Source organism: Macadamia integrifolia, chromosome 11 (genome assembly GCF_013358625.1).
Source record: "Macadamia integrifolia cultivar HAES 741 chromosome 11, SCU_Mint_v3, whole genome shotgun sequence".
Taxonomy (NCBI): domain Eukaryota; kingdom Viridiplantae; phylum Streptophyta; class Magnoliopsida; order Proteales; family Proteaceae; genus Macadamia; species Macadamia integrifolia.
The window spans coordinates 32,083,479-32,108,613 of NC_056567.1; the positions used below are offsets into that span (position 1 = coordinate 32,083,479).

At 35.9% G+C, this 25,135-nt stretch overlaps 1 long non-coding RNA gene across 5 annotated transcripts in view; it reads left to right on the forward strand.

The window, feature by feature from the left end:
• Window positions 1–7,027: 7,027 nt before the first annotated feature.
• Window positions 7,028–25,135, forward strand: part of LOC122094097 — a 19,605-nt gene continuing 1,497 nt past the window's right edge. For 4 of the 5 annotated variants that reach the window (XR_006144648.1, XR_006144649.1, XR_006144645.1 and 1 more), the window contains exons 1-3: window positions 7,028–7,323; window positions 7,476–7,577; window positions 11,784–12,111. This is a non-coding gene — a long non-coding RNA (uncharacterized LOC122094097). Of the gene's footprint in view, window positions 7,324–7,475; window positions 7,578–11,783; window positions 12,112–12,723; window positions 12,829–25,135 lie in introns of all 5 variants that reach the window. The other variant, XR_006144646.1, reaches the window with a different exon arrangement.

Here is a 25,135-nt window from a genome sequence, read left to right on the forward strand (position 1 = left end):
TCAAAAGTAGTGTATTGAGTAGGTACGAAGCCTTTACAGACACTACTCCGGGGATGTAAGTATATTGCCGAACCTCGTAAAAACCCTGTGTTGTGGGTGCTTGTTGCTTGTATTTTATTTTGAAGTGCGTAAAATGTGGAATGGGTGTGCACACTTGGAAGTGCCTATGAGAGGCTGAGTATGTATACAATTTTGTGTAAATAGGGACAGATATATCAGGTTTTTCTTGTCTAGACATCGGACAGTTTTGGGGATCGAAATTGGACTCACTGATTCACCCCCCTCTCAGTGACTACCGGGTTACAACAGTTTCGTTTCACCTATTTCTATGAATAGAAATATAAATTTATTATGATTTCTGGTTCGAGAAATGGTATAGAAGAAACGACTCTCACAAGTTTTGCCGTTTCTGGAAACAATTTTTACTCAAAAAATTCACCCACCCCGATGAAAATCGCAAGGCCTATTTCGAAAGAGGAAAGCACAGAAGAGGCTCCCACCTCTAACTGCATACACAAAGCAACAATTCCTTCTAGTTTTGTAGAGATTTGTCATCCAATTGTGCTCTCATAAAGGCAGAGTAGTTGTCTCCTCAAGTTGCAGTGATTCGTCATACGATGATAGTCGGACCCATGAAGATGTACCATTGTATTTCCTAGAAAAGCGATTTGGAAGAGGACTTTGGAAGCAACTGTTACCTTTGATTTTTCAACCTAACAGTTTTCAGATTCAATTTCGCCCCTCTCTTTTCTACCTCCGATTGTTCAACTTAACTTCGTTGTGCGATTGGATTGAGTGGGAAGCATTTCTCAATCATTGTGTGCCCTAGGTTTATCAAGGTATGTTAAATCCTCCCTACTCAGAAAACTGTAGAACGATGCCCTGTGGTACTCTACCTTTTTCGAAGCCCCTCTCTGAGTGAGGGTTTATCTTTTCCTCTAACAAGTGCCTTACCTATTTACCGTTTTTGGATTCAATTTTGCAAGTCTCTTCTACTACAAGCGTGGCTTCTTCAACTTCTATTCTCAGTAGATACCCTAATCTTTTCACCTATATTTCCTCTGAACTAATGGAAATCAAAATTAGGGTTGCTCACTGATGATTATGGTTAATCTATGTTGGTGCCTTATTTGGGTCTCTGTGATGCTGAATTTCAGGGAAAGGTACCTACATATCTTCCCCAGAAATATGCTATTCTCTTCTACCCTGATACACAATCCGAAGCACTATATGTGTAGCACTATTTTTTTAGTGAATGAAAATTCAAAGGGTCAACAACTATTTTGGTTATTAAAATTTCTAGTTTCAAGGCACAATAACCTCATTTTGTAAAATAGGAAGTTCATTATGTTCAGATTTAGCCGAAGCATGCATTTCATCTCTTTCAATTTGCCAAAGATATTACTAATGATTACAATAGACAAGAGTGTTCAAATTTTTTTTTCTACTATTTCAATTGCCTACAGGTCTGGTTTGGACTATAGTTTTTGAGGGGTTAATCTAAAACATGGTTTTATTCATAATTTCCAGGTTTGAAATAATTTTTTTGGAAGCTGTGTTTTATATGTTGCTAATATCTATGCTTCTCTATTGATAACATGTTAATAAGATGTGAAGAAGTCCATTTTTATGACCAAGATTCATAAGATGTGTAGCTTATACTGTCATATTTACGAATTGGTGCCCTATGCCAGTGTTTCAAACCTTCAATGAGTTTGATCCTGTAAATTCTACTTATTATTGATTCCTTGATTTGCAGGATTTCCTTATTGTGCACTAACACTGTATAATATCACCAGCTCTCTGTCTCCTAGTACATCAAAGTAATCTTTGGCATCAGTGCTTTGCTTGAAAAACAAAAGTAAGTGGATCACACAAAATCTTCTTTAAGCTTTGAAGGATTGCATGTTTTATCTCCTGATAGATGATTCTTCTCACTATCATATGTATTGTATTGCATTTCAGTGGCCAATATCCTTACCTTATATTGTTTGTTGACCTCATCCAGTTCTAAATTTCCACATATACTTCCTCCTCAAAACAATGAATATGATGAAATTTAACAGTTGCTATGGTAGTTACTAATTCATTTCCATTTCTATCCTTTTTTTTTTTTTCTTTCTTCTGTTTGTATTTTGTTCATGTCTTGTTTTGTTGTTGTTGGTATTTTTCTAGGTCTGGCTTTCAGTTTCATCTTTTTTTAACTTCCCTTTTGAAAGTATTTGAAACCAATGTTTGAGGGTTTAGGTATGAACATAATGCATTGGATAATTTTGCACATCCATCAACCATGATGCATGCTATGTACCTTTGTGTTCATCCATTTTTTTTTCTTACTTCCAATGCAACTTCTATTTATCTCATTAATAGTAGTAAATATGTTGCAAATAGGATTCTTTTCATTCCTCAAGTTTTGTTTAGGATATGCACCATTGATGTGAATAAAACTAGTTTACATATGCGAAATGTTTGCTTAATTAATTATGCATGTTCAGAGTTATGAGATCACCAAGAACCCCTACCCCCAAAAGCTACTCTATTATCTGGAATGAGGCTGAGCTACGAGCATTTGTCAACCAAATGGTTGAGAATATAAGAAAAGGTCAAAAGACCAACTCCACCTTCACAAAATTAGGATGGGAAAATATTGCAAAAGGGTTAGAATCCGAATTCAATCGACCATTTGCGAGGGAGCAACTGCGTAACAAAATGAACAAGTTACGTAAGGAGTACAACAACTTCAGGCATTTGTTAGATACAACAGGATTCGGACGGGATGCAAATGCTAGGACAGCTACAACTGAAGATTCTGTGTGGGATTCTGCTATTCAGGTATGAATATTTTATTTGGTTTATAGAAACTTAGAAATGTACTACTTACATAAAAAGTGTTGATTACTTATACAAAACTCTTCGGATTACAGACAAACTAAGAGTGGGCTAAATATAGAAGAAACTACAGCTGTTACTCCGAGGTCCACTAATCTTGCCATTAATGATGATGATTTTCAGGAGACTGATCCTAATGAAAGTAAAGGTTGTAGTGGCTCACCCAACAAATCAGCGCATCCCAAGTGGCATCTTGACAGGACTCCTATGGATCGTAGGAGGAAGAGCCAGACACGCACAATGGAAGATGGATAAGGGAAATTCCTCTACCACTTCAGCCATTATTAGACCTTCTGATCCAATGTACGATGGGCAATATGATTAGCTGTCAGAAGCTCCTTGACACTTTAGAAGATCTTCTATCGGAATTGTATGTGTTGGCTCAGCATAAGATACATTGTGATCCTGGTTGGCGCTTGTCATTCGTGGAAGTTAGGCTAGATAGGAGGTTGTGGATGATCTGGCACTTGAAGGATATCCTGTGAGCTGATTGAGTTTGTGAATACATGGTTTTGTAAAGAAAAGTTGGACTTTTTTTTTTTTTTTTTTTTTTGGAACTGTTATATGACTCTTTCTTACTGACATACGTTTCTTATGTTGACTTGGATGTTAACACTTGACTTATGTTGCATGTGTTTTATTTGTTTCAATATGCATAATGATTTCAAACTGTTCTTGGATTGGTATATGCTTTTTGTTATCTCTTTAATACATGATGTTACATATAATAGCATATTGACAGGAAATGGCTATGGTTTATATTTATGATGATTTCCAGGAGTGTTTGATGACTTTCTTAACTACATATTATAGGATAGTATGTATATTTTTGCATATACGACATGTATTGATTGTGACTTATGAGGCTTATAGTATTGGAGGAGTCTTTTAACTCATTAGTACATTATGGTAGATATCTCAAAATTTAGATAGTAATGTAGAAAGTTGTTGTTTATAATGCTTTCATGATGGGTGCATGCTTTTTAGACCAAGGTTGGAAAATTTGGTTATGTGATGTGGACTAGTAAGATAATGTTTGTGGACCTTAGTAGGTAGGTTTATGGATGTGGTTTTTGGGATATCTTTTATATTATTTTTTTTTAAATAATGCTATTGATATTACACATAGCCAAGCTAAGCTTATGGCATGCTGAATGTGGTCATAATTACAGGGATGTCAAATGAGCCCGATACCAACATGATAGGGTCATCTAGTGATGATGACGATATCGTATATTATTCTAATTCCAAAATCTACTAAGTACATATAGGTTGCGAGAACCTCTAAAGAATAGTAGTTACGTAGAAGCTGTAATGGTAGCTGAGGTTCTCGCAGGACATGCAGACGTGTGCTATTGAGAGTTTAGAGTTAGAAGACATGTCTTCCTCAACTTGAGAGATAGAATGGTATATAGAAGCTGGTTAGTTGACAAGTGTTACATTCGAGTAGATGAACATCTTGCAATGGTTCTCATGATAGTAGGCCAAGGTTTGAGTAATAGACAAACACAATGGAGATTTCAGAGGTCGAGGCAGATGATTAGTGTTGTCTTCCACACAGTCTTACAAGCTATGCTTTATTGGTCGCTTGAGACAATTAGGCCACCGAATTTCCAAGTGGTACCTCCAGAGATTGTCAACAATCCAAAGTTCTATCTATATTTCAAAGCAACTTACTATCTGGATTGAACAAATTTATTCATAGTTTTTCCTAAAATTTCGATGCACTTTACACAATTAAATGGACTGAAAACTAGGATTGCATTGATGGCACCCATATCAGTGCCATCGTAACTAGGTCAGAGGAAACACGGTATCGAAATCAAAAGTGTATGATCACATAGAATGTTATGTGTGCATGTTCATTTGGCATGCGATTCACATTTGTGTATACGGGTTGGGAAGGTAGTGCACATAATGCCAGGGTTTTTGAAGAAGTAAGAATAAATGATACCCTAGGGTTCCTTCATCCACCACTAGGTATAAATATCTTATTAATTTATAGTTGTCATTTTATATATGTATGATATTGAATACATATCTAATTCCATACATGTTTTCCGATCTAATACAAGGCAAGTATTATGCTGTTGATTCGGGCTACTCCAATCAACTAGGATATTTGGTGCCATTTTGGGGAGAAAGGTATCACTTACAAGATTATGGTGAGGGTAGACTTGGGCCTAGAACAGCAAAGGGATTATTCAATCACAGACACTCGTTATTGCGCAATGTTATTGAAAGAACATTCGGTGTCTTGAAAAATAGATTCCAAATTTTAAGGAGTATGAAGGTATGCGATATAGAAGATCAGACAAGAATCATAGTCGCTTGTTGTGGGATCCACAATTACATCAAGGAACAGCCAATTCAAGATCAATTATTTAATGAGCTTGGAAGTGAACAACCTGTTGAGGACCCTATGAATCCCGATCCCATGGTATATCGTGTTTCAACATCTGATACGACCCAGAGACGCTATGCGAGAGAAATGTCCTTAGTACGCATAAATATAGCTAATCAATTGGCTACATCGAGGAGAATGGCTACGATTTCGTTAGGTAGATCGTAAATTTTGTCGATGATAGTCGGAATATGTTATATGTTTATAAATGTTTTGAGTAATGTCACATCTAGCAGGTTAATGTACTTAAAGTACTTGATAATTTTGTTGTTTCCATAATATTATCTATATTGGATGGGTGTGCTGCTGTCATATTTGTTGTATAATGTGATTACAAAGGCTTTTAAAAATACTATTGTTTTTTTTAAATGATACTTTGGGTTGATAAGTAGTATTTGTGCTCCACAGATGTCTTCAAGTGACAACGTACTAGCTAAATGTGAATATTGTTATGGTTTGTGTAATAAGTTCACAACCAAACAAGGTATATAGGTAGAGCGTATTTCAAATGTCCGAGGCGATTATGTGATTGTGGCAAAGGGTAGTGTAAGGTACGCGTCACGAAGACCATAGTGAACTTTATTCGTCGATTCTAGTGTTGTCCTAAATCTACTGGGGTATAACTATTTATCATATTTAACACTACGTATTATATATGTTATGCGAATTATTGTTGTAATTCAGTTCAATTTAATACAGGCCCAAGATTGAGGGTGCATTTTTCCGATGGATTTCTAGTGACTGCAGTTCATCAAATGCACGTACAACTAATTGTGGAACACGTAATTCGACGGTTGAATGCCACTTTTCTTCATCATCACCATCGTCTGAATTTGTGAAGGGGTATTTGGAAAGAGCCATCAAAGGTGAAGAGGAGAGGTATAGACTATTGAAAGAGAGATTGATGTATCGGATGAAAAGATAAGGATGTACACAGATATCCTGGATGCTATTAAGAAGATGGACATAAACAAAGGTGATAGTTAGACGACCATGACGATCTTTCTGAAATTGATGTTAGACTTTTGTCATATTTTAAATACTTGCACTGTATAATATTTTGTAGGGTATGAGTTTTTTTTTCAAAATTAACATATTTGGGATTGTCATTTTTTAAAATAAAAAACAATTCATATGAGAAACGTTTCTGGAAACAATATTTATCAAATACCATTTCTATCGGAAATGTTTCCAGAAAATAAGGTTTACCAAACATCTTCAAATCCATTTCTGTTCTTAGAAACATGAATTTATGTTTCAACCGTTTTTTGAAATAGTAATGGTAGAAACTTCATCAAACGGTGCCTTTGTTTACATCTCTCTCTCTCTCTCTCTTTCTCTCTCTGAAAAAAGAAAAAGATGTCAATCGTGGGACAATCTTCGGGCCCGTTTGATAATGTTTATGCCGTTCATGTTTCAAGAAACAGTAAAAACATAAATTTCTGTTTCTAGAAATAGAAACATAATTGAAGGTGTTTGATAAGTGATGTTTCTGAAAGTCGATAGTAACCAACGAAAGAATGGCCACGAGTCGTTTCCAGAAACAATGAAATAAGTTCTACTTGTTTCACCTGGGTTGTTTCTTGAACCATAAATAGGTAGAAATTTTAATTTTTATTTCTAAAAACAAGTGAAACAAAATAGTTTTATCAAATAGGCAGAAACTCTTTTTGTTCTGTTTCTACGACACAGAAACGGCATAAACGCGTTTCTTGAAACGTTATCAAACGGGCCTTCCTTCCTAAGGTGGCCTTCGACAGGTTTTCCTCTCCCGAGTTGCGAGACTTTTTACTTCGATGTGATATCGTCTTGGATGAAGTGGAGTCACTGAAATTGACGTCGGCCATCATGCCTTATCTGATGAAGCCAAAGTGAAGCAGTTCACCAACGTTCCTGTGAAATTGTGGCTCGATCACCTCAAACAACTCCTCTATGATGCAGAGGACATACTTGATGAGTATGCCACTGAACTTCTACAATTGAAATTGGAATCTAAATATCAGACCCTCCGCCCTTACCAAACCCGCCAGGTATGAAACCCTCTTCATTTTACTCCATCAAGTGAAATTAGTGTTTCTTATTAGTTGAATTCCAGCATAGATTCTGTAGTTAAAGAGCTTTGATGAAATTTTAGATTGAATAAAAGTGAACTTAGGGTTTATAACATCACTAAATGCTGCAGGGAATGAAAAGGTTTGGATCAGTAGTAACGGATATGAATGAAGCGCTAAAAAGAATGAGTTTGGAATCTGACTATCAGACCCACCTTCACCAAACCCAACAGGTATGCCACCCTGTTCCTCTCACTCCAGGTGAAAGTAGTGTTACGTCTTTGTTGATGTCTGGTGCAGAATTTTTTGTTAAGGGCATCAATGAGAGGTTTGGATCAAAAGTAAGGGATATCAATGAGAGGTTAAAAAGTGTAGCACAGGCTGGTGTTGTTCTAGGTTGAACTTGAACATAGCATCTGGGTCCTCAAGGCCCAGGGTATTCAATCAAAAGCCACCGACGATTTCTTTGGTGAATAGTTCTAAAGTTTTGGGCAGAGAGGATGATATGTGGAAGATTGCTGGATGGTTGCTATCAGACTAAACTCCCAATAACAATAATAATAATTTCTCGGTGCTGCCAATAGTAGGCATGGGTGGAGTTGGGAAGACGACCCTTGCTCAACTTGTTTATAATGATGAGAGAGTTAAGAAGTATTTTGATCTTAAAGCTTGGGTTTGTGTATTGGAAGACTTTGATGTGGTGAGGTTAACAAAAGAAATTCTAGAGTCAGTCACTCCATCCGAACCTTCTAATTCACTGGACCTATTACAAAAGAAACTTAAAGAGGAATTGAGCAAGAAAAGATTCTTATTGGTTCTGGATGACATGTGGAACAAGAATTACGAGAGATGGGATGCGTTAAGCACCACTTTCACATTCGGTAAACGAGGAAGCAAGATATTGGTTACAACATGGAACAAAGGTTTTTCATCAGTTGTGAGCACTGTTCCAAACGATCATGATCTAAAAGGACTGCCAGACAATGCTTGTTTTGCATTGGTTAGAAGGCATGCTTTCAAGGATGAAAATTCATGTGATGCAAATCGAAAGTTGGAAGTATTTGGACACAAAATTGTGAAGAAATGTAAGGGTTTACCTTTGGCTGTAAATACACTTGCTGGCCTCTTGTGAGATAAAAGGGAGAACAATGAGTGGAAAGATATTTTGGAGAATGAAATATGGGAATTAAGAGAGAGTGAGATCCTTCCATCCCTCATGTTGAGCTACCATCATCTTCCGCCACTTCTGAAGCGATGCTTCGCATATTGTACTTTGTTTCCCAAAGACTATGTATTTAACAAGATTAAATTAGTCATCTTGTGGATGGCGGAAGTTTTGTTCACCCAAAAGGAAGAAAACAGCTAGAAGATATAGGTGTTGGGTATTTTGATGAACTATTTATGAGATCCTTCTTTGAGTTATCTAGTCGTCATCCTTCTAACCCCACTTTTGGTAGATCAAGCAACTTGTATTTTGCGCTTCCTGATGATTTTTATGATGAACTAAATGTGTTAAGGTCTTTTTTTTGATGAATCATTCCGTAACATGCATGACTTATCAAATGAACATCACCTCAGGTCTTTTTTTGAGTCATCGTAATAAAGGAGCAGGATTTGTGATGCATGATTTGATCCATGATTTAGCTCAATTTGTTTCAGGTGGAATTTATTGTAGGAGAGAATGTGATGAACCATCCAGTGTTCTTACAACGACCCGTCACATGTCCTACTATAAACGCAATCGTAGAGATGAGGCAACAGAATCTAAGGCCATTAAAAGCTTACGCACCCTTCTAAATCCTACTTGTATGTTTTTGCCCACCATGTAATTCCAATTCCTACATGTGCTATGTTTTAGAAGTTTTAGTAATTGTGTCCTACTTGATTCAATTGGCAAATTGAAACATCTAAGGCTTCTTGACCTCGCATTTACTGATATTGTGAGGTTACCTGACTCTATTACAAGTCTTTACAATCTACAGATGTTGATCCTAACTTGTTGCAGGAACCTTAGAGAGTTGCCTAAAGATATGGGTAACCTTGTGAACCTTCGACATCTCTTTCTCCCTGATGGTTTTTATATAATGCCATTAGGAATGGAAAATTTAACTTGTCTTCAGACGTTGAACAGATTTGTTGTGGGGTCAACTAATGGTAGTGAGTTAAGTAACTTGTCCCAACTCCAGGGGACTCTGGACATTGTTAATTTGGAAAATATATCCAATAATGGGATCGAAGCCATGGTGGTCAATTTAAAGAACAAGCCACACCTTATTGGGCTACGGTTTTATTGGAGTCATTATAAAATCAATGAAAATTTTCATGATTTGGGGAGAGATGAAAAAGTAGAGGAGTATGTACTTGAGCAACAACAGCCTCATACCAATCTTGAAGCGCTAAAGATTGAAAACTATGGTGGTACAAGACTCCCAAGATGGATAGAGCATCTTTCCTTCTCTAAGTTAGAGACTATGCATCTCGTTAATTGTCGCAAATGCAGGTTCCTCCCTCATTTTGGACCACTGCCCTTGCTCAAACACCTATTCATCCATGGTGCAGTGCAACAAAAATAGTGTGAAGTGAGTTATATGGGGATGTCTCATCATTAACTAATAAGCAATTTCAATCATTGGAGACACTACGTATTCAAAGGATGGAAGAGTGGGAGGAGTGGATGAAAGTTGTTGAAGAAGCAGAAGAAGGTGGACAATTCCCTTGCCTCAAAGAGCTAATTATAATAGATTGTCCCAAACTAAGGATTTTCTCTCACCAATTTCTTAGCTTGATGGAACTGAAAATAAAATTATGTGAAAGCCTAAGAGAACTACTGCGACTTCTTCTTTCATTATGACGGCTCCATATCTGGGTATGTCCAAAATTGGTGGCATTTCCGAGCCTTCCATCCATTGAGAGGTTATATTTGGCGTTCTGTTTAGAGATAACAACATTGTCTGACACTAACTACCCATCGTCGTCATCATCATCAGCACCAGATGTACATAGCTCATTCCCTTGCCTCCATGAGCTAAAAAATTCGGTGTCGTCTGAATTTGAGGGAATTACCACACATCATTTCTTCCTTGGAGCACTTCTCCAGATATTAGAACTTTATATCCTTCCGATGCTTCCATCTATCAAAAAATTGAGTTTGAGGGGTGTTATCGAGCAACAAAACGGTGCCTCATCTCTCCTGATTTTCTTTCTTGACTATTTACCATGTGTCATATCTCCAACAACTATTCGATAGATTTATGCAACACTTGACAACATTTAGAAGTTATATACTTTTTGTGGTAGAAATCTTACGGTTCTTATACAAAAAGAGATTGGCTTTGATATCCTTCCTTCAAGTCTCCAAATATTGTCTTTATCTGTTTTTTTGACAACCTAGGGGAGCTACCACAGATCATGTGTAATCTTTATTTTGTTAAAGAACAAATAATTAGTGGAACTAGAGGACTCGCATCCTTTCCTAAGGGGCTGCACAACCTCATGTCTCTCCGAGTTATTCAAATATTAAACTGTGAGAATCTGGTGTCACTACCCAAGCAGCTACACAATTTATCGTGTCTCCAAGAATTTGGAATCAAAACTTGCCTTGCTTTTGTGTCCTTCTAGGAAGCAAGGTTACATGCAAGGATCGAGGATCATCGATTACAATAACCTGGAGTCCTTGCCCATGGAACTACTGCACAACCTCATGTCCTTCCAATTATTAGTACTCCATGTATATTAAAACCTAAAGTCCATTCCAGATGGACTGCACAAACTCATGTCCTTCAAAACATTGAATAGGGAAGATTTCCTTACTCTTTAGTCCTTTTCAGTAACAGTGCTACAGAAGCTATTGATTCTAAATTGTGGGAAGCTGAATTACTTGCCCAAGGCACTGCACAAACTCACAAACCTCAAACGACTGGAGATTATGAAGTGCTCTTTTCTAATGGAGTTCTTGAATCTTGAAACCTACGTACCTTGAGCTTTCTTACCCTCACCACTCTTTGGGAGCTTGTCATTGGTGGATGTCTTGGTCTCGTGTCCATTTCAAAGGGCTGGCTTCTTACTAATCATAGGAAATCTTGCATCAAGGACTGCTGAATTCTTGAATCTCTACATGATGGAGTCCTGACCTATCCTCTCTTGACTGTTAGAGACCAGAACTGTCCAATGCTATTATAACAGTGCCCAAAGATCCAAGATTGCCCAAATCCCTGAGGTAGAAATAGATGGCGAATGGCAATACAGAAGCCAGCCATCACCTATGAGCCTGCTCTGTCATATAAAGCCATATATGGAGTACTGCAAAGAAATGGTGTCTTATAAAACAGAGATGCATAGCTGCCAATATTAAGTTATTTTTTCTACAATCAGAAATGTATCATTTTTATCTCTACTTTATCTTATACCACATGTAAATTTAATTTAATTTCTCATTGTAGGAGAATGCCGAGATGTGAAGAGCAAGAGTGCATGAAGAAACAGAGTTGCAGGGCAGATTATTATTAATATTATTATGGGAATTTCTCTTAGCTGGAATGCTTCTCTTTGAAAATGCTAAAGAATGACGTGACTTGACAATTGCATGGAACTTTATGGCCAATTACTTTTGCCTACAATTGCAGCTATAAGTTATCACTTATCAGCATCCCGTTACTTTCTGCCAATATTAAAGTTTCAACTGGTCACCAAAATAATGGACATTCTGTACAGGGGGAATCTGTTCTACAAGTCACCAGGTAATATGATGCAGGGGGTACACTTCCACAGGTGGGTAGATTTAACTGTTTCATCTCTCTCTCTCTCTCTCTCTCTCTCTCTCTCTCTTATATTAGTTACTTCAGTTCTCACTTGGTTCTCCATTCTTTACACAAATTTCCCTTGTTTCCATCAATTTTCTCCTTGCTTTACTGTATTATGCATGTGAGGGAGAGGTTAAATGCTCATTCTATTTTTCCTTTTAATCTTCCTAAAATTATCATGCTTTTGGTAACCCTCCTTGATCTTATGGATTCCTATCTAAATTCCTTATCTGTAAGCCTAATTCATAGTCCCCTTCCTCATATCTTATTGACATGCTGGGCAACTCTCAGTGGTGAATGGTCTTCTTCAATAACATTTTCTATTATCATTGCATAAGTTAAATAGCCTCTTTCTAATTTGGATTTTAAATCCAATGTTGTAGGCCGCTAATTGATGCGAAACTGACTCGTTTTATTTTGATCATTAAATATGGAGAAGAGGGGGGGGGGAAACGACAGATATTCTGTCCGTCTCTCTCCTCTCTCAATATGGACACATGCATGCTATACTCATTACCCACCCCAAACTGACTTCTAGACGTTGATGCTTTAGGGCCTATTTGAATTTTACTTACTGTAGGTTGGTCTAAGCTAGAAGCTACTCAAGCTGCTCAAAAGCTTCATATAAGCCATGGATTGTATTTGATGAGTCTAGAGCCAAGACTCGAGGAGCGAAGTAAATCTTGTAAACACCTCCTTCCACTTAGAAATTTCTATGTCGACTTTCTGCTTCTCCTCTGATATATTCAACCAGCCTTGCCATTGAGTTTATTTATTTCTTGTGGAAGAAACATAAGAAGTAGAATCCTTCTATGGAATAAAAATTTATGGTGGACCACCATCTTTGAAGTTTGAAACATATATTGTATTGTCATCGGTTGGGGAGAACTTTGGCAAGCATTTAGCAAGAAGGGAATAACAAAAGATGAGAGAAAGGAACTTTAACCAATGAAATTTTTGCAAGATGCTTGTGACATTTTCATTAGGTCTTCCATTGCTTGAACTTTTACATGTTCCTAGCACTGTTGGACTTCCAATTTCATTTGAAAAAGAACCAATTTAGTTGTTTTTTTTTTAGATGTAGCACATGATAGTGATCTATTTTGACTGTATACACCCTTGTAACATTATAAGGATGCCCCTCATCCCCTTTTCTCTTCTCTCTCTCTCTTGAAGTGCTTAGATCCATCCAATCCTCCACTGACCTCCTCCATCTCATTTCTCCCATTCCCAAATTCAAATCCCTCAAGCTTACTCACCTTGCCTTTGGGATGATCTCATGATCTTTTCTATGGTTGACAACTTATCTCTCTCTTCCATTATGTCTTCCCTTCAATCCTTCGAACTTCTCTTGGGGCTCAAAATCAACCTCCTTAAATCCCTTCTCTTTCTTGCGGGTGTCTCTGACTCCTCAAAAGCTCGTCTCCTCGAGATCACTGGCTTTGCTATTGGCTCCCTTCCCATCAAATATCTGAGCCTTCAGCTCTGGAAAGGCAAGCTATTGTCCTATGTAGGCTGTATTGTCCTTGCCAAATCTGTGCTTCAATTCATGTACCTTTATTGGTTCGGAGATTTTGCTCTCCCAATCCGTCATTAAGGCAATGGGGTCCCTGATTTGCTCCTTCATATGGAAAGGAATAGATGCATCTAAATTCCTCCATCCCCCTCAGCTTGTCCTCCATTTGCCTTCCCAAAACTAAAGGAGGGCTTGGCCTCCAAAGAATTAAAGAAGTCAATTCCACGGACATACTAAAGCTCATTTGGAAAATTGTGTCCAAACACAATGGCATTTGGGTCTTTTGAATCTACGCCTCCCCCCCTAAAAAATGACTTACTCTGGTTTGTCCACATTGCACCTGATGCCTCCTGGGTTTGGCACAACATTCTTAGCTATTGAGCCAGTTCTATTAGAGCCATTTCTTCCACTATAGGCAACGGTGCATCCACTTATCTCTGGCTTGATCCGTGGCACCCTATGGGTACTCTATCGACCATTGTAGCCTTAGAGTTATTTACTCCTCTGGATTGATAGAAATGCCATTGTTGCCTACATCATGGCAAATGGTATATGGACTCCCCAACCTCTCCCCCTCCCCTTGCCGATCTCTGGTCCTTCCTTCCCCTCATCCCCCTGGACATCGGGGAAGGGAGGATGAAATTCGTGGGTTGCCCTCTCCCTTGGGATTGTTTAGTTTTGCCTTTGCTTGAGAATTTATTCCTTCCAATGGTCCTCTTATTCTATAGAGGAACATTATTTGGTTCAAAGGACATATCCCTCACCATAACTTCACAGCTTGACATGCCATCTCAAACTGCCTCCTTATGCAGTCTTTCCTTCTCTACTGGCATATTCAAGTTCCCGCTTCCTGTTGCCTATGAATGCTCTTGAATATGCTGGCCATCTTTTTTTCTGCTGCCCCTTCTCCTCTGCTATTTGGAAATGAGTCCTCAATTATTGTTGGCCTTCTAGAAGAATAATTCTCCCCTTGAGTCCATAGTTGTCATGGCGTCAAATTGATAAAAGGGGGTGGAGGGGTGGCTAATTGATTTGGCGGTGAATCACCCGTTATGCCGTTGCCATGGCGGTCAAATCTCCTATGTGTCATTTTTTATGTTGTTATTAAACAGAGAAGAAGGAACAGAGATGAAGAGAACTAGAAAACTAGAGAAGAACTGAAGAAGGAGAAAGAGAAGCAGAGAAGAAGAAGAATCAGAAGCAGAACTACAGAAGATGAACAAAGAGGAGAGGAGTGAAGAAGAGAAGAGAACCAGAGTAGAACCAAATGTAGAGAATAACTGGAGCAGAGAATAGGAGGAGAGTTGGAGAGAAGAAGAGAAGAAGAGAAGAATTGAAGCAGAGAATAGAACTACACGTTGTAGAGAAGTGAGAAAATAAATGCGGAAACAATTCATGGAGATCAATGAGCATGCACAATAAACACGACAAATACATGTTTTAGGCATACCCAAATCCATAGCTGAAGAATAACATCTCAATTCTCTTTTCGTATGCTCCTTGTACAACACGATCAATGTTGGTCTAGTCTACCCTCTTTCCCTTTTGCTTTAGGTCATTAACCTCACTTAATGGGTCAGTGATAACTATATATAGAGGTGAAGGTAGGGACCAATCGTGCAATAAAATTAGGGTTTCTTCCCCATTAAGGAAACAATACGTTAGGTCCACACATAGTAATAAATATTTCATACCATTAAGGTGTGCTAAAAGAATTCAATAGCTCCATAGTGATCACTTACTAATAATATTGAATTCTTTCTGTTTACTCCATCTGTAGTCAACACCACTAAACTGATTTTGGAAACAAATCTTTGACTATGCTAGCCCACTTAATTGGAAATCTTACAATCTCTCACTTGGACAGCATATGTCACAAGTTTTAGATTTTAAAATTTATTTAAAATGACTCTGGTTTAGATAAACTGAATGTGACCACAAACAAAACAGTGTCAAATGAAGTACACTTTAAACCAAATGCCTTCGTCTGAATGAGAATTACAACACCCAACTGTATTGATCATCACATCTAAAGTGACATGAGACCAAACACGTCAAAGTGCTTATAACCTCACTGACTTGGGTTGAACAGTATAAAAGTGTGGTATGAAAATAACATGCAATAGTGATCATCATGCCTATTTCCAAATTGGTCCAGGCTCAAAAATCAAATGGGCCCTATGAGACAGATACCGAAGGTCTCACTAACTACAAGCATCTCCCAAACGCTCAAGCTGCAATCAAAGAAGCTCATTGGGACTTGGTCTGAATGTCCCAATACACTAGAACGAAACTTCAAACTAAAATGAGGCTTTACTCGTGACTGGATGTGCATGTATTGACTGAAACCTCAGATACCGAATGAGGTAAATACACCACATATATAACCTCACTTTTATATATGAGGCAAATAAACAGGTGTATACACATAAACAAATGACCATAATAAAGATGCACGTATGTTCTTGAGAACAATAATAATGCATTACAAATATAAAACAAAATTGAAGTTAGATGCAACTGAATATATGAGCAAAGCTCCCACTAATAAAATACATCATAATATATATTAGTGACAAGCTCTTAGAAAACTTTTGGTATTAAGCCCTTAGTTTGTCGATGAACAATTATTTTATCTATAGTAATGTAGTTTTACAGAAATTTATGACTTATGACTTATGAACTTACTCCCACTGATCTTTAGATAAAAACTATTTGACTCCTCCCCTTTTCACAAAGAACCTTGGTTTGAACAAATTAACAATCACTGGCTTATGAGGCACATCAATTCTAGGATTAAAATCCATTATTATAATAACCAGATAAATATTAAAAGATTAGTTTCGTTCCTCAAAATTGGAACCATTCAAAATTTTAATAGAAAATAGCCGGAAAGTCAGAATTGGTAAATATAATCATACATATTTACCAAAATATACAATATGCAAGAACAGAAGGCATATTAACATCCCAACAATATAATTAAATCTAACTAATTGGACTATTAATCAGATTTATCCAAGTATTTTTTTTTTAATAACTGTAGAAAAATAGAAACTGGGGAAAGATCTGACATTGTCGGGGTCACACCTGTGGTGGCAAGATTGCTCAACACATAGTGGAATCTTTCACATACAAGGTGAGACACTTGAAACAACACTACTCTAAAGATTCCGTCACCTATGGTGGCAAGACTAGAACCTCCAAAGTTGTGAAGCCCAAAACATCACCCTCACATTATTAAGCGAAACTGACCAAACAAAGACTCACCTGTGGTGGCAAGAGCACATCATTCGTCATATGGTTTTTTTGAGTGCAATCCCTCCCGAAGAGTCAATAACAATTTTACAATCTCAGTAACTAGCCCACTAAGTGGAAGCGTAATCACTGAAATTATGAAAACCTATAGACTTGGATTGCTATCAAATGCCCCTGGGTTTAGATTTTGGGTGCAAATAACATGATGAACTATTTCAGTATTAATTAATAAAAATATTCAATATAAACCCACAAAAGCAACCCATTATATACCCTAATAGTCAATATTGTAATACCATAATTTAACAGTTATCAAAGTGTACATTCTTAGTGTGACAGTTTTGTACTTCTAGCCATTACCATAACTAAAAAAAAAAAAAAAAAAATCTAAATATGACATTTTTTATAATGGCAACATGCTACATATGAAAGTTCATAACATTTATTCATGATAACAAAAAACACATGAAATATGTTACTTTATTGATAATTTATAGATATACGAAGTTGTATAATAGTATGAACTTTCAACCTAAATGACCTTAATATCTAATACAAACATTAACCCATAAACTTTAAACCAATCACAATAAAATCTCTTAATTTCTGTATGTTAACAGTTCATTAGTTGATAGGGCATATGAACCAAATAATTCACTAGATCAAAACAACAATAAATCATTAACAAATAAAAGTAATATGTGCTTAGATCCATATTAAGTGTATCCAACTTCATAGACTTTATACTAATAAGATACTTAAACTTCAATGGGCTCATTTAAATCATTCAAGTATGATATATCTATTTTATTTCAATGATTTTTTAATAAAATCGTACATTATCACAAGTTCACATAGGGTATATAAATTCAAAGAAGTATTACTTAAACAATGCACTTTTGATATTTTTAATCATAATGGGGTATCAAAACTTATAATTATGTGTCTCATGATGAAACTTGATGTCATGGACGATAAATATAACATTGAAGAAAACATCAAAATACCCCAGATTGACTTAACATTCATGAAACGACAAGTGTAGTATGCATAATAAAACATGTATAATGCATATATCACTCTAATAGGATAGTAATTTATTCTCCCACTAATATAAGGGAGTAGGATTATATGACCTAATAAAAGTACCATTTATAGGAGTCAACATCAGTTCATATTAGAACTAAATCTAACTGTTAGCTTGAATAAACAGGGCCAAAATAGTCAATAGTATAAACAGATTTCAGAAGTCATTTCAATAAATCAAAATTAAACGATTTCTAATTCCATTTGCATAAACTGTTTATGGTCTATACAATTATTAGACTCAAAAACTGGATTTCATTGAAACTATGATGAAAATAGTTAATAAATCATCAACATGTACAAGCAACGTAGGATGATCTTGTGTCATAACATCTCAAATGTGAGTATATGCATCATCGTTAATATTAATCTTTAAGATGTCAACTCTACGCGCAAAAAATTTTCACTAAAGCCCATTTAAATATACCACGCCAACAACAAAGTTCAACTTGATGAGATTTACGTGTATTTACTGTAATGACTATATCACTCAAGAGTTATAACTGAAACTGCATCCTTATCCTTTGGGACAGGAATACACTGGTCCTCTCATTTTCTTGTATTAACTGTGAAAAGAATAATAACTTTTGAGATCTTCTCACCTTTGAGATTAGAAACCTTAGGTTACTGTCATTTTTTTTTAACTTTGGTAACATCATCTTTAGGTAAATGTCATTTACTATGCTGCCTTAGGGAAAACCATGAAAGAATAAGATACGTCACTTTGGTGGAATCCACATCACCTTTTCATGGTTCCCTAGAAATGCGTTATGCAGCTAATCATGTGTAGAAGTTTACACCTAATTTAATTTTAATATATTTTTTCATCATAGGGTGTTACAAATATGACATGCAAACACAAAATGACATTAATTTTCTACTTACGTCATTCATAAATGACATTTTCAATATCATGGAAATGATAAACCAATGTAGAAACATTCATAAATAGAAATATAATTTCAAAGTCATTTTGGAACAAAGACAGAACACTACAAATGTTTCAGAATAGTTCTGAATTTCATCATTCCACTGGTCAAATGGTATAAACAGTGCAAAGTAATGTGACAAACCAATCAATTTCCATTTAATAAAATAAACCACATGCCTACGGTCTACAGACCATTTCTGTTTGGCTTTAAATAGGTAAGATAATAATCACATAATGCATTAATAATGTATGTCACTTTACAGTTGCATGTTATCAATACAGTGAGATGTAGGTGCATGTTAGCATCACATCCATTTACATATGGTTTCCAGAACTATATTACCATGATAACAACCAAAACTCAAAACCAACGGCAACTATCATAATCAGGTTTAAAAATAATAATAATAATTCCAATAATTAAATCAAAACCAGATGATTCCAGACTGCACTTTTATAAACAATTTAAATCTTATCTATTTGTATGGTTTCACAATTGAGTTTCATTAAAATTGTAAAAGAAGTAATTAAATCACCCTTAATTTATAAGCCCAAGCTCAGAACAACTTAAAATCAACTTTAAAACTCATTACTTTAGTTTTCAATAAAATCCTTTAAATACTATTTTAATGTAAGCCCTTTATTTCAAATTCCAAATCCAAGCCCAAAGCTTACCGTCATAACCAAAAAAAATTCCAAACGTGTCAAAAATATAAGTCACTGAGTCGGGTTGAAACCTGACCTAGCCAATTTGGTTCGACTCTAAACCGGTTCAATCATGTGTGGCCCTATCTGGTTTGATCATGGTTCGATTTGGTTTGGTCCAAAGTTTAAGTGAGCCCCGTTATTCTTTTAAATAAACGAAATCTCCAATGGCTCATGACTTAATAGTTTTCAATAAACTTAAACTTTAAATAAAACCAACAATGGGCTGGAACCCAATAGCCCATAAATTGTAAACCCAACATAACCTAATTATTAGTTAAGACCTTTAAGAGTATAATTGTAAAACCACTCATAGAATTGTATAAATCCAATAGGAAAAAACAGTCACTAGATACTAATGACGCTATCCATTGCTTCCAACCTCCAACTGGAAAACTCTCCGATTAAAGAAATAAAAAACTAACAAGAGAATCTTAATCTTTAAAAAACATCAAAATCAAACAGGCTCATTGCACCCTCACTCGTTTATTAACTAAAAAACAGCACCAAATCAAAAGAAACTTGAGATTAAGTCACTTAGTTAACAATTAAAAGCACCAAAAACTTATTCCAAGCTACTCAAGAAACCAATCCAAGCTGACGAAGCAATACTTACCGACATCGAAGCCAACCTTCAGAGAAGTTGTAAACGATCAAAGTTGTTTATCTCAGAATGAATACCTTTCTTTTTGATTGAACCATAATAGTCGATTTACTAACCCATAATTTTTATATATGAAAATGTTGGGCTTTAGCCTTTTTTTGTTAAGTTTTTAAACAAGCCATTCTTTTATAAAAGACCATGGGCTCAGCCCATTAGTCACTTTCTAAATTTAACTTAGTTCCTAAAATGTAAAACATATGGGCTTAGCCCATTAGATATAACTTTAGTTTAAAAAAAGAAAAGAAAATCAAAACAAAAAACACATGGGCTTGGCCCATCTCAAGTTTAAGTTAAAAAAAATAAAAATGACTTATGTTGGTTAATATCAACTGGATCGGATCGGATCGGATTGGATGCCAATTCTAATGGATCCAGTAAAGCATAAATGTATTTGGTAATAAAAATATTTTATTAAAATAAGGGTGAATCTATCGAATAAAATCTGATCTGATCCAAATTCAACACCGAACATTTAAGGGGGTGTTTGGTTCGGTAAATCAAATGGTGTATGTATCGGATATGAATGCCAATCTTTTGATAGACATTCTTCTGAATTATGTTTCTTTCTGAAAAATTATTTGGTTGCCTTGAGGCTAGTATATATTTCTCGCGGGTTGAGATATTGGCTTCCATAGAGAACTTTTTTCCACTTTCTCCTTTTATACTAGGTGGTAAAAATGTTGCTCAAATCTGAGTTTAAGTGTTGAGGTAAACTCAAATTTGGAACACATCCTTTGTAATATGGTCATTCATGGGAAGTAGGGTGTTCACTTATGAGGGTCATCCTAGTGGAACCAAACAACTCCTAAAATTAAGAATTATCATTCTAAAGAATGTCATCCCAAAGATTTACCGAACCAAACACCCCCTAAGCCAATAGTCCAACGCCTTAGTCTTTATTTCACCCCCTTTTTTTTATTTCTTCTTTTAAATATTTGTAAAATAACTCATCTCCCATGATGACTATTCAGTACAAGGCGGGTTCTCCTAGGAAAATCCATGGAAGGAGATAACTGATTAACTTCTTCATATTAATTTTTCTAATATCATATTCGGCTATATCATCCTCTTCCTCCTGGATCTTGGTGAAGTTGTTGGCACTTGGCACACCATCGTTTTCATAACATTAGGTAATAGTGACCACTTCATGGTTTACTAAACTAATGTAAATAAAAAATTAAGCCTTATGTACGTTTCCTTCAAACAAGGAAACACATCTCAATGATTCAATTTATTTATTTATTAATATAGAAGAAAATCTCATTTCCAAAACGAAAACAAAAGTTTAGAAAACTTTAAAGTATGCAACTCATAAAACAAATAATGCAACGGCTCTACTGGGCACATCAAATATACCCTTTAACAAGCAGCAATTATTCATTATATGATTCTCATAAAATTGCAGCCCATTGTCTCATCCTGAACAGGCTCTGATACCATTGATAGAAAATAAATGCGGAAACGATTCATGGAGATCAAACACTACAAATAAATATTTTAGGCATACCTGAATCCATAGCTGAAGAACTGGAGCAGAGAAGATCAAAAGAAGAAGATGAAGAAGACAAAGGAGGAGAAAGACCAAAAATATCACAGACTTGTAGGTGGGGCCCTTGCCTAGTTGGCTGCTGCCGCTCTTGTTGCCGCTCTTGCTGCTGCTCTTGCTGCTGGAGAAGGAGAAGACGTTGCAGGTGGAAGGCTTCGAGGGTTTTGTTCTCTCGAGGGCTTATTTGTTCTTTTGATGCTTTGTATTTGAGAAATTGAGGGAATGAGTCGACTGCTAAAGGCCTCGAGGGTTTTCTCTTTATCTTGCCAATAAAAATATAAGAAATATAATATTGTTAATAAGTATCCAAAAAAAAAGAAAAAGAGACCGCCTAGTGAATTAGACGTGACCTGGCGTCCATGGCGCTGCCAATGGCGATGCCTATCAACCAATGACGATCGCCATTTGTGAGTTAAGTAAATCGTAACCAAAAAATTCCAAACGTGTCAAAAATATAAGTCATTGAGTCGGGTTGAAACCTGACCTGGCCAATTCGGTTTGACTCTAAACCGGTTCAATCATGTGTGGCCCTATCTGGTTTAATCATGGATTGTTTTTGGTTTGGTCCAGAGTTTAAGTGAGCCTCATTATTCTTTTAAATAAACGAAATCTCTAATGGCTCATGACTTAATAGTTTTCAATAAACTTAAAACTTTAAATAAAACCAACGATGGACTGGAACCCAATAGCCCATAAATTGTAAACCCAACATAACCTAATTATTAGTTAAGACCTTTAAGAGTATAATTGTAAAACCACTCATAGAATTGTATAAATCCAATAGGAAAAAAATAGTCACTAGATACTAATGACGCTATCCATTGCTTCCAACCTCCAACTGGAAAGCTCTCCGATTAAAGAAATAAAAAACTAACAAGAGAATCTTAATCTTTGAAAAACATCAAAGTCAAACAGATTTGAGCTCATTACACCTTCACTCGTTTATTAACTAAAAAACAACACCAAATCAAAAGAAACTCGAGATTAAGTCACTTAGTTAACAATTAAAAGCATCAAAAACTTATTACAAGCTACTCAAGAAACCAATCCGAGCTGACAAAGTGATACTTACCGGCATCGAAACCGACCTTTTGAGAAGTTGTAAACGATCAAAGTTGTTTATCTCAGAATGAAGACCTTTCTCTTTGATTGAACCATAATAATCGATTTACTAGCCCATAATTTTTATATATGAAAATGTTGGGCTTGAGCCTTTTTTTGTTAAGTTTTTAAACAAGCCATTCTTTTATAAAAGACCATGGGCTCAGCCCATTAGTCACCTTCTAAATTTAACTTAGTTCCTAAAATGTAAAACATATGTGCTTAGCCCATTAGATATAACTTTAGTTTAAAAAAAAGAAAAGAAAATCAAAACAAAAAACACATGGGCTTGGCCCAATTCAAGTTTAAGTTTTAAACAAAAAAAAAAAATTGACTTATATTGGTCAATATCAATTGGATCGGATCGGATTGGATGCCAATTCTAATGGATCTAGTAAAGCATAAATGTATATGGTAATAAAAATATTTTATTAAAATAAGGGTGAATCTATCGAATAAAATTTGATCCGATCCAAATTCAACACTGGACATTTAAGCCAATAGTCCAACGCCTTAGTCTTTATTTCACCCGAGTCTTTATTTCACCCCCTTTTTTTTTTTTTTTCTTCTTTTAAATCTTTGTAAAATAACTCATCTCCCACGATGACCATTCAATATAAGGCGGGTTCTCCTAGGAAAATCCATGGAAGGAGATAACTGATTTACTTCCTCATATTAATTTTTCTAATATCATATTCAGCTATATCACCCTCTTCCTCCTGGATCTTGGTGAAGTTGTTGGCACTTGGCACATCATCGTTTTCATAACATTAGGTAATAGTGACTACTTCACGGTTAACTAAACTAATGTAAATAAAAAATTAAGCCTTATGTATGTTTCCTTCAAACGGGGGAACACATCTCAATGATTCAATTTATTTATTTATTAATGTAGAATAGAATCTCATTTCCAAAACGAAAACAGAAGTTTAGAAAACTCTAAATTATGCAACTCATAAAACGAATAATGCAACGGCTCTACTGGGCATATCAAATATACCCTTTAATAAGCAGCAATTATTCATTACATGATTCTCATAAAATTGCAGCCCATTGACTCATCATGAACATGCTCTGATTTTATTGATAGAAAATAAATGCGGAAACGATTCATGGAGATCAGTGAGCATGCACGATAAACACTACAAATAAATATTTTAGGCATACCTGAATCCATAGCTGAAGAACTGGAGCAGAGAAGATCAAAAGAAGAAGATGAAGAAGACGAAGGAGGAGAAAGACCGCCTAGTGAATCAGACGTGACCTGGCATCCATGGTGCTGCCAATGGCGATCGCCATTTGTGAGTTAAGTAAATCGTAGCATTGCCATGAACTTGTTTTTCCGTCGAGATGCCAAATTGCCGCCTAGGTGACGCCATGACAACTATGCTTGAGTCATGAATGGATCTAAGTTGACATGACATTTTTAGGAGCTAAAGTCTGCGATACTATTGGAAAGTTTGCCTTTTGAGCCACCATCAATCATATCTAGATAGACTGTAACTTGCATAGATGGACTTCCAATTCCAGATCTTATGATAAGATTTGGAAGGACATTTATTCAGATGTCTGTTCCAAACTAGTCTCAATCCGTTACAGTAATGTCAGAAATATCGTAAGGAACAGTCTTATTTTTGTATCTTGGGGCCTTCCTCTCACTATTGTCTTAGCCCCCCTCTCTTTTTCTGTCTCTTTTGATTAGCAGTTAGCCTTTTAGCTGCTAGTCTAGTGTCTCTCCCTTAGTGGTTTTGTGCCCTTGAGGCCCTGCTCTTCTCCCCCCACTTCTTTTTTCCTTTGTATATTCTTTCTCGTGCTTGGTAATAAATTTATTTATTCATAAAAAAAAATTTATTATAAGTATTCTTCACAAATATATTTTTCTCATGTTCTCATCTCCTAATGAAACCTTGCATCTGTCTTTTGTCCAACACAACGGTCATCCCAAACTATTCGAATCTCAAAAATGTGGATCCATTTCTCCTCTTTTTGGTGACTATTCTGTTGTTCTGTTTTTTAGCATCCTAGTCTGTTCTCATTTTCAATTTCTATATAAGATATGTTGAAAAGAGTAACCAGATAGTATTTCTTTTAAGTCAGAAATTTCTGAAATAATAAGTTATTACTAGTACACTGTTATTATATATATATATATATATATATGTTTTTTTTGGGGGGTGGGGGGTGG